This window comes from Canis lupus, chromosome X, assembly GCF_048164855.1.
Source record: "Canis lupus baileyi chromosome X, mCanLup2.hap1, whole genome shotgun sequence".
Lineage (NCBI taxonomy): Eukaryota > Metazoa > Chordata > Mammalia > Carnivora > Canidae > Canis > Canis lupus.
The window spans coordinates 9,947,813-9,959,432 of record NC_132876.1 but is presented as its reverse complement, the minus strand read 5'-3'; the positions used below and the strand labels follow the sequence as shown (position 1 = coordinate 9,959,432).

Sequence of the window (11,620 nt, the reverse complement as noted above, 5' to 3'; positions counted from 1 at the left end):
GGTGCAAGATTTTGTTGGTGTGGGGAAATATGGAGAGAGGAGAGTAAGAGGAGATGCTTTTCCAGTAGATATGTGTTGTGTCTATTTTCCAATGTTAAAAAAGGGGTGAGCGTGATTTTGAGGGTTAGATTGAGGGGAAACTCAAAATTGTAAGATCCTTGATGAAGATTTTTAATAGATTTTAGAAAGACAATTAAGAGATATGTGTAGAATGTTTTATCTGCTATAACCTGAAAGGCATAATCTTGATATACCTAATATTAACCTTTCATCCGCTCACCCAGCTGCCCTGCCTTTCAACAAGTAATTTTGAGTACACACCAGGCGTCAATCTAGGTTTTGGGGAAAAAGTAGTGAACAGATAAAAATCCCTGCCCTCATGGAATTTACTTTTGTGTGTGGTGGGGGTGGGGGCGGGGGAGGGTAGGAAGCCAGACAATAGACAGATAAATAAGAAAAGTATATGGTATATTAATTGGTAAAAGCCTATGGAAAATAATGAAGGAAAGGAGATAAGGAAGACAGGTGGCAGGGATAAGAATTGCAATTTCTGCAGAGACCTGCAGAGATAAAGGAGTCATCCATGAAGATATTTAAGGGAAGAATATCTGGGCAGAGGGCTCAACAGTTGCAAAGGCTCCGAGGCAGGGGCATGCATGGGGTGTTCAAGGAAGCCAGATGACTGGAGCGAGGCAGGTGAAGAACAGTAGGGGATGGGATTGGGGGAGATTTGGAGGGAGCACATGGGCTTCCAAATAAATGTTTTTACTCAGAATGAGACGAGAAGCCACCTGAGTTTGTTGAGCAGAGAAGAATATAATTTGATATATGCTTTAATAGGATCAATGTGGCTGTTCTGCTGAGAACAAACTGAAGAGGAACAAAGATGGAAATAGAAAGATCAGTTAGCAGGCTGTTGAGGTCATCCAGGTGAGAAGTGATGGTAACTCCAACCAGGCTGGTAGGGTAGTTGCTGTGATGGTTAATGAGAAGTGGTCAGATTATGGCTATATTTTGGGGACCGAACAAATCCAAACAGGACCATATTTCAGGCAGACAAGCATCTCTCATGCTCAGGCTAAAGGAATTGCAAACTTTAGAGTGGCACTTTATATTTTTGAGGGGTGGGAACTGCAAACCTGATAGCCTGACTTTTATCCAAAGGAGTTCACTCACTCACTCTTAAATCTTAGAAAAGGAATTTGAGGAAACATCTACTCTACAAATATCTTATTGTACCTCAATAGTTTCTGAGCTATACTCTCAGTATTTATTTTTTTTTCCTTTTATACTGTTAGTTCAAATTGGTATTTTCACTGACCAGATATTGAAATATGTGCCTTGGGACCACACAAGATAACTGAAGGGAAAACAATGACAAGGGGCTTAAACATGAGGATTGCAAGAACATAATGCAAATGAGAAAACATATGCAGCAACATCAGTATGTGGATGTGCTTTTCCAGCAAATATCAGGCGCATCGCCAAAAAGTCGCAGGTGTACACGGCATGTGAAAATACGAGAGTACAAAGTGAAGAGATTTATGTCCGGTACCCTTTCACTCAATTGAGAGGTGGGCATCATTTAAATACAGTTTTGCAAATACTGGAGGATTTAAGGGAATATCAATAACTCCAAAATTTAAACAGGGAAGTTGAGAAACGATGAATCAACGAGGTTTCAGAACACTGGAAAGCTTCTGCTAACCAAATTTCTCAATTTGTCCCTTTATGAGGTTTGACCATATTTTATGTGACTGGGTTCAAATTGTGTATTTAGTCAGGTTGCGATGAAATATAAATAAAAACGGCCATTGATTCATCAATATCATTGTTAACATGAATGTCACATTTATATGTACAAATGACTACTTCTCCGAAATAAACTCATTGATTTTGCTATGCATAGACACCTGGCCCAGGGGATAAGTGATGGCTGAAATCCCATTTTTCATCCACTTCTTTCCAAGTCACAACTCTGGTGATAGGAGAGGGGGCATCTGTTTATAATTATGTCAGGTAGAGAGGTCTTTTGGTACGTCACACTAAAGTATGTAATGTGCTCACAACGGCTCCTCCCTCCATTCCCTTTGTAAGTAGTCACCTCTTGGAGTCATTTTATTTTTTTTTATTTTATTTTTTATTGGAGTCATTTTAGACCAGGCTTCTCAAACGTCAGTGAGCATAGAGAGCTCTGGGGCGGTTGCTACTAATTCTGATTCCTGGGCCTAGTCACCAACCTCTTAACCTGACATCTCAGTAGAATGGGGACCAGAATTTGCAACGTAAACAATATCTCAGCAGGTTCTGAGGCTGGTAGTCCATGAACAATAGGCTGAGAAACACTGTTTTTTAAAAATTTAATTTAAAATCCAGTATAGTTAACGTGTTATATTAGTTTCAGGTACATAATAGAGTGACTCAACAGTTGCATACATCACCCAGTGCTCATCACAAGTGCACCCCATCACCTATTTCACCCATGCTCAGCCTCTTCCCCTCTGGTAATGAGCAGTCTGTTCTCTAGAGTTAAGAGTTTGTTTCTAGGTTTGCCTCCCTCTCTCTCACTTTCTTTATCCCCTGTTGCTCCTTTGTTTTGTTTCTTAAATTCCACATATGAGTGCAATCATATGGTATTTGTTTTTCTCTGACTGACTTATTTCACTTAGCATAATACTCTAGCTCCATCCATGTCATTGCAAATGGCAAGATTTCATTAGTTTTATTGCTGAATAATATTCTATTGTGTGTATATACACACACACACACACATATACCACTTCTTTATCCATTTATCAGTCAGTGGATACTTGGGTTGCTTCCATAATTTGGCTATTGTAAATAATCCTGCAATAAACCCAGGGGTCCATGTGTCCCTTTGAATTAGTGTTTTTTTTCTCTTTTGGGGGGGTACATACCAGTAGCCTGATTACTGGATTGTAGGGTAATAGTTCTGTTTTTGACTTTTTGAGGAACCTCCATATTGTTTTCCACAGTGGCTGTACCAGTTTGCATTCTTACCAACAGTGTAGGAGGGTTCCCCTTTCTCAGCATCCTTGCCTACACACCTGTCATTTCTGATTTTAGCCATTCTGACAGGTGTGAGGTAATATTTCATTGTAGTTTTGACTTGCATTTCCCTGATGAGTGACATTGAGCGCTTTTTTTTTGGGGGGGGGAACACATGCCTTTTATTGATCTAAGGAGTATAACTAGTTAATAGGCTTGGGCAGAGCTCCCCTATCTGTATGGCTCCCATTTCCCTCTCCTGGGAGTTTGTGACTCACCCTCAGGGAGAAGAGTATTCTGGACAGGGGTGGCAGACAGAGCCACAATAAAAAATACAGAACTGGGGTCTGAAAGGGTATCATGGTGAAGTAGAAAACACAGGGTTATGAGATCATCCAAATAAAAAGTCCACCAGGGCAGAAGAGAAGTTTCTCCACATGGGCCCCCCACCTGCCCTTGCCAGGAATGGGAGGGGGCAGGAAGCTTCTGCTGGAGATTTCCTACTGTGCCCTTCGTGCCATCAGCATCTCCCGGATGTTGTCCTCAGCTTCCTTCACACTCCGCTCCAGGTAGGATTTTTTTCTGTTCTAGTTCTTCAGTTTTTTCTTCTGCTATTTTCTGTTTCTCTAACAGTTGATTGTGAATTACCTCCTTGGACCAAAGAATAAACATTCTTCCTACACCTTCATACATATTAGTCTCATCTACCAAAGTCATAATCTCTGTATCTGTAAGATGCACATGCTTTTTTGTTCTGTTTTGCTGTTCAATCTGTATGTCCGCAAGCTTCACCTTCTGTTGAGTGTCAATAACTTTGGCTTGAAGTTCTGTGAAGGCCTTCTTCAACTCCAGATCCATGGGAGCCGCCATCTTGGTTCACTCGGTGCTTCTCTGAGCACTTTTTCATGTGTGGGTTGGCTCTCCGAATATCTTTGGAGAAATATGTGTTCAAGTCTTCTGCCTATTTTTTAATAGGATTATTTGTTTTTTGGGGTGTTGAGTTGTATAAGTTCTTTACATATTATGGATACTAACCCTTTATCAGATATGTCATTAGCAAATATCTTCGCCCATTCAGTACGTTGCCTCTTAGCTTTGCTGATTGTTTCCTTTGCTGTGCAGAACTTTTTATTTTGATGTAGTCCCAATAGTTTATTTTTGCTTTTATTTCCCTTGCCTCAGGAGACATATTTAGAAAAAGGTTGCTACCATCAATGTCAGAGACCTTACTGCTTGTGTTCTCTTCTAGGATTTTTATGGTTTCAGGTCTTTCATCCATTTTGAATTTATTTTTGTATATAGTGTAAGAAAGTGGTCCAGTTTCATTCTTCTGCATGTAACTGACCAGTTTTCCCAACACCATTTTCTGAAGAGACTTTTTCCCCATTGAATGTTCTTTCTTGCTTTGTCAAAAATTAATTGACCAGAGAGAAACATTTATGATTGTATTTTATCCGTGAGAAAATATCTCAACTCTCTCAAAACACGAATGAATTCTAGTCCTAGATTTTCTATTTATTACATGTACAACCTTGATTCAATTTGTAAAATGAGGATAAGATTTGATATGCCTAAATCACAGGGTTATTACAAAATCAGACAAGAAAATATGTATCACTGGTTCCTAAATCAGGTTTTGCATCAGAATCACCTAGCACTTATTAAACATACAACTAAATGGGTTCCACTCCCAACCCACTGGATCAGAATTCTTGAGAATGGGTCTTGGTATTCCTTTTACCTCTCTTCTATGTTAGAACTCCTGTTTTCTGGATATCCTGTTCCTTATTTTCTTTTTTACACCCATGTTTTTTTTAAAGATTTTATTTATTTATTCATGAGAGACACAGAGAGAGGCAGAGACATAGGCAAAGGGAGAAGCAGGCTCCTTGCAGGGAGCCCCATGCGGGACTCGATTCCGGGACCCTGGGATCACGCCCTGGGCCAAAGGCAGATGCTCAATCACTGAACCACCCTGGTGTCCCTACACCCATGTTTTAGTGGAAACCATTATCTGGCAGCTTCCTGAGAAAAGGTGCATGAAGAGAATTTTAAAAATCTGAACATGAGATTATTTGACCCCTATAATCAATTCATGGTTTGGCTAAAGATATAATATTATGTAGGAAATTATCTCCCTTCACAAATTTTGATCATAGTGCTAATGCTTCTTTCTTTTTTTTTGTAGGTGGCTTAAGGTTTTACCCTCAATATTTCTGTTTCAAAGAGCCTTTGTATTTACCTGCTAATTTACTATTTCTGGTGTTCTATGTTCATTACTATTGACCTGAGCTTCCATCCTGCATCATTTCCATTGTTTACAGAAATTATTTAGCATTTCTTTGAGTGCAGGTCTGCTAATGAGTCTCTCAGTTTCTGTTTATATAAAAAGGTCTTTCACTCTTTTGTGAAGGACTATCATCTTTTTAAAATTTTTTTATTTTTAAATATATTTTTACTGGAGTTTGATTTGCCAAGATATAGTATAACACCCAGTTCTCATCCCATCAAGTGCCCCCCTCAGTGCCCGCCACCCAGTCACCCCGTCCCCGCCCCCCACCCCCCCGCCCACCTCCCCTTCCACTACCCCTTGTTCGTTTCCCAGAGTTAGGGGTCTCTCATGTTTTGTCTTCCTCTCTGATTTATCCCACTCATTTTCTCTCCTTTCCCCTAAAATCCTTTTCACTATTTTTTTACATTCCCCGTATGGGTGAAACCATATAATGTTTGTCCTTCTCCGATTGACTTACTTCACTCAGCATAATACCCTCCAGTTCCATCCACGTCGAAGCAAATGGTGGGTATTTGTCATTTCTAATGGCTGAGGAATATTCCACTGTATACATAGACCACATCTTCTTTATCCATTCATCTTTCGATGGACACTGAGGCTCCTTCCACAGTTTGGCTATTGTGGACATTGCTGCTATCAACATCGGGGCGCAGGTGTCCTGCCATTTCACTGCATCTGTATCTTTGGGGTAAATCCCCAGCAGTGCAGTTGCTAGGTCGTAGGGCAGGTCTATTTTTAACTCTTTGAGGAACCTCCACACAGTTTTCCAGAGTGGCTGCACCAGTTCACATTCCCACCAGCAGTGTAAGAGGGTTCCCTTTTCTCCGCATCCTCTCCAACATTTGTTGTTTCCTGACTTGTTAATTTTCCCCATTCTCACTGGTGTGAGGTGGTATCTCCTTGTGGTTTTGATTTGTATTTCCCTGATGGCAAGAGATGCGGAGCATTTTCTCATGTGCTTGTTGGCCATGTCTATGTCCTCCTCTGGGAGATTTCTCTTCATGTCTTTTGCCCATTTCACGATTGGATTGTTTGTTTCTTTGCTGTGGAGTTTAAGAAGTTATTTATAGATCTTGGATTAGCCCTTTATCTGGTCATTTGCAAATATCTTTTCCCATCCTGTAGGTTGTCTTTTAGTTGTGTTGACTGTATCCTTTGCTGTGCAGAAGGTTTTGATCTTGATGAAGTCCCAGTAGTTCATTTTTGCCTTTGTTTCCCTTGCCTTCATAGGTGTATCTTGCAAGAAGTTACTGTGGCCGAGTTCAAAAAGGGTGTTGCCTGTGTTCTCCTCTAGGATTTTGATGGATTCTTGCCTCACATTTAGATCTTTCATCCATTTTGAGTTTCTCTTTGTGTCTGGTGTAAGAGAATGGTCTAGTTTCATTCTTCTGCACGTGGCTGCCCAATTTTCCCAGCACCATTTATTGAAGAGACTGTCCTTTTTTCCAGTGGATAGTCTTTCCAGCTTTGTCGAATATTAGTTGACCATAGTGTTGAGGGCCCATTTCTGGTTCTCTATTCTGTTCCATTGATCTATGTGCCTGTTTTTGTGCCAGTACCACACTGTCTTGATGACCACAGCTTTGTAGTACAACCTAAAATCCGGCATTGTGATGCCCCCAGCTATGGTTTTCTTTTTCAATATTCCTCTGGCTATTCGGGGTCTTTTCTGATTCCACACAAATCTTAAGATGATTCGTCCCAACTCTCTGAAGACAGTCCATGGTATTTTGATAGGGATTGCATTGAATGTGTAAATTAAGGCTATCATTATCTACTACAGAATTTTGGGTTAACTTTTTTCTTTACCCCCTTAAAGAAAAATGTTACAACTGTGTAGCTCTGTTATCTATATAATTATATAGCTCCCTTTTCTACCCCTACTTTGATACAATTAATATAGCTTTTAACAGATTTTCATGTGCTAGAAACCTAAGAATATTTTTAGTTGTTACTTTATATAATTTTAGGTAACAAAGAAGCTGAGAGAAGAGAAAAAGTATATACTTATGGAGTATATTATTTACCATTTCTGGTTTTCAATTTTTTCCCGTGGATTTGAGTTCTCACCTGGTCTCATTTCCTTACTCAAGTACAACTTTGCATTTGCCACCTCTTTTGTGCTGTTACCATCAAATATATTACTTTTTGTACATGTTATAGGCCCAACAATGTACTGATATACATATTATTTTGCGGCATTCAAAAAATCACTTAACAGAAGGAGGAATATACATTCATATTGTCTTTTATAATTAAGCAACTACCTTCACCAGGGCTCTTCAATATTTTATGTGGATTTGACTTTCTGTCTGGTATCATGTGCTTTCATGCTGAAGAACTTCCTTTAGTATTTTTTGTAAGCAGATATCCTAGCAAGAAATTAGCTTAGTTTTTATTTATTGGAAATATCTCCCCCCTCAGTTTTGAAAGGTCATTTTTTTTTTTTTTTTGGTTCCAAGATACTTGGTTGAAACCTCTGTCTGCTGTACTGCCAATTCTATGGAACAGCAGCAAGTCATCCAGTTCTATTTTGTTCTCAGAGGCTCCCAGGCATCTAGAGTAGCCAGGTCCCATCAGCATTCTGAGACAGGCGAGACAGAAACCAGTCCCTCAGGAAGCCCCCAGAAAATCTGAAATATTGGTTGCATGCTCTACTCTTCCCTTTCTCCCTGAAGGAGAGGCTGCCAAGCTGTGTCAGCTTCTGTCAGTTGTATCACAGGTCCTCTGGGGCAGCAGCACACTGCGCAGCTCTTTCTTGTTCTCAGTAGCCTCCAGGCATCTAGAGCACGCCACGTCCTATCAGCACTCCAAGACAGGTGAGACAGAAGACAGTCTATCAGGAGCCCCCCTGAGAAGTCAGAACATTGAACTATTGTCCAATATTCTCTTTTTCTCCACAGGGAGCATCTGGGAGCTGGGATTTTCTGCCCAGTTGTGTGACACTATTGGGATAGACTACGGAGAGAGAGTGCCAGGAATTTTCCTACTGCCTTTGGTGTGGCTGGTTTTGCACTTGCCTTAAGTTCAAAGGATTTTTATTTTATTTTTTTAAAAGATTGCATTTATTTATGAGAGAAAGAGAAATCATGAGCAGGTGAGGGGCAGAGGGAGAGGAAGAAGCAGACTCCCTGCTGAGCAGGGAGCCCGAAGACCTGTGGCTGGATTCCAGGACCCTAATATCACAACCCGAGCCAAAGGCAGACACTTAACCAACTGAGCCACCCAGGTGCCCACAGGGGGCTTTTAAATGGTTCTGAATTTTTCACAAAGAGAATTGGTCTATGTGTTTTTAAATTGATGTCTCTGACGTAAGAAAGGGAGTCTGGGGTTTCCTATTCTGGTATCTGGCTGCTGTGAGGATTTTTCTGGATTCCGTATTGAAAATATTTAAGGAAGGGAAGAAGCAGTTAGGTCAGTTAGGAGGATACATAAGAATTCAAATGTGAGATGGTGGTGATTTTTAAATTTTTTTTCAGATTTTACTTATTTATTTGAGAGAGTGAGCCAGTGAGCATGAGTGGGGTGGCAGGGGAGCAGAGGGAGAGGGAGAAGCAGACTCCCTACTGAGCCTGACACAGGGCTCAATCCCAGGACCCCGGGATCATGACCTGAGCCAAAGGCAGTCGCTTAACCGACTGAGCCACCCAGGTGCCCCAGGAGATGGTAGTGATTTAGACCAACATGGTAGCACTGAGAATGTGTGGGAAATGACAGTCCAGATATATTTTGAAGACAGAATATACAGGGTGTGCTGGTGGGTTGGAAACAAGATTGTCAAGATCTGACAATGATGACCCAAGGATTTTGGCCTGAACAACTGATGGACGGAATTGTTTCTAATTGAAGGGGGGGGGGGATTCATATGGAATAGATTGCATGAGGAGGGGAAAAATCAAGACCTTGTTTGGGAGATGTTAATTTATAGTTGCCTATAATGCAATCAGTAAGAAACGTAAAGTAGGCAGGTTTTTCTTTTCTATAAATTTTTATTTAAATTCTAGTTAATGTCAGTGTAATATTGGTTTTTCGTGTAGAATTTAGTGACCTACCACTTACATACCACACCTAGTGCTCATCACAAGTGTCCTCCCTAATCCATATCACCTGTTTAACCCATCCCCCCACTGCCATCCCCTCTGGTAACCATCAGCTTGTTCTCTATAGTTAAGAGTTTGTTTCTTGGTTTGCTTCTCTTTTTAACCCCTATGTTCATTTGTTTTGTTCCTAAGCAGGCAGTTTAGATATAAGTCAGAAGCTCAGGGGACAGGGATTGCATGGGTTTAAAAAAAGAAAAAACACAAAGAAAACTCCACCATAATGGAGGCATTATGATGGAAGTATTTTTGCCTGTTTGTTTAACTCTGCTTTGTTTACTTCCTAGAACCTGGCTTATATAAGAACTATAAATATTTATTAAATTGAATTTGCATGGTTTCTATATGGTAGTATAGATTTCAACACATGTGTTCAAGCCAACACATTGAATCAGAAGTTTATAGTGATAAATCTGTCATTCAACCGCACATTTGGCTTCCTAAGACAAAACGAGGTACTTGAGCCACATATGGTGAAAAGGGGTGGTGATATTGTTTTCGGGTCAACTTGTTACGAGGTTATAAAGTCAGGTGAGTAATTTTATTATCATTGCTTGAAACCTGGCTCTGAAGAACCTCCAGAAATGTCACTTCAAATATGTTTAAAGAAATGAAGTATCCTTACTGTTACAGGGCATCAAATGGAACATACCAGTGGTAGTAAAATAGTTTTGAAGAAGACTCTGCTCACTTAGAAACTATTAATTACATTGCTTATAATTATTCTAAATATTCAGAACAGAAGAAAGTGTGGACATACACATAAATGTATATGCATATATCGAGAGAGAGAAGAGAGAGATTGATATACATGCTTGTGTGTGTGTAATTAGTGAATCAATTAATTATCTCATTCATACAGCTAACTGGTTAGTTTTAGTCTAATTCAGACTAACTAGTTTTAGTCTAATTAGCTATGAAACCAATGCAGGATGGTCTCTTATATTGAAAACACTGAGATCAGGTGTCCCCATTTCAGCGCTCATGTACAAGGCTTCAACCTTTTTCATGTCTGATCTGTAAGAGAGAGTGTGCTAAATCAGCACAACAAATTCTAAACGTGAGTTTTCATCAGCAAAGTAAATAACATTCCAGATACACGAAGTGCCTGAAAATATTGTGCAGGTCTCACTGCCTTCGCATAAATGAAGGGTAAAAGAATAATGTTGTCCCTGTAGTTTATGTTCTTTGCAGCGGCTCTCTTGGTCAAAGAATCCATCCAATTTTCATGGAATTCTGTTGCCTGACACCACTAGAAGTTTTGTTAAATCCCACATGACATTTTGCCACATCTGATTTGAAACTTACTGCTCTATCTGGCTTGAATGAACCTCTCTTATAATATGCTTCTAGAGTGACTGTCCAAAGAGACAGACAATTGGGATTCCATCCAGCCTACTGAACAGTTTGACTGGGGAACTGTCTACTAAAATATGTATATTTGGTAAAATGCAGCCTCAGTTTCACTGGCGCAGTAACATACCACTCTGTAGTGAGGGTCTAGGGGAAGAGACCTCTAACCCTCAGTTGGCTAAAGAACATACTAGTTGTGAAAAACCAATTCGGTTCATGTCTATTTACAATCTTGTATTTTCTGTTCTTTTTATGGCACTTATTTCCCACTTTATGTTACAGGGTTTTTTTAAATTAATTTATTTATGATAGTCACACAGAGAGAGAGAGAGAGAGGCAGAGACACAGGCAGAGGGAGAAGCAGGCCCCATGCACAGGGAGCCCGATGTGGGATTTGATCCTGGGTCTCCAGGATCGCGCCCTGGGCCAAAGGCAGGCACCAAACCACTGCGCCACCCAGGGATCCCATGTTACAGGTTTTTGAAATTGAAATGCTTTATCTGAAAAAAAAAAAAAAAAAAAAAAAGAAATGCTTTATCTGCACTAGACTGCGGCCTCCTTGGGGGCAGGGACAGTGTTTCATTTGTTCAATTTTATGTTCCTCTAACCTTAGCCCCATGTATTGCATAGAGTAGGCACTCAGTGGAGACTGAGCAAGTTGAACCTGTGAGATTATTACCAAAACTAAACTGAATTTGACCCCATGCTTTGAAGCTAAGAAAAGCAAACACATAGCCATGATGGAAAGCTGTCTGTATAATCTATTCAAGAGAAATAATCACCTTCCTCCTAAAAAAGTCTTTTCTTTTTAAGATCTTTGTCACTTAATGAAAAACAAAAACTCAATTTTAAGTAGTACCGATTTGCA

The 11,620-nt window shown here is 40.0% G+C and overlaps 1 pseudogene; it reads right to left on the bottom strand.

Moving 5' to 3' along the window:
• Positions 1–3,180: 3,180 nt before the first annotated feature.
• Positions 3,181–3,889, bottom strand: LOC140627730 (prefoldin subunit 1 pseudogene; annotated as a pseudogene).
• Between the last annotated feature and the right edge of the window lie 7,731 nt (positions 3,890–11,620).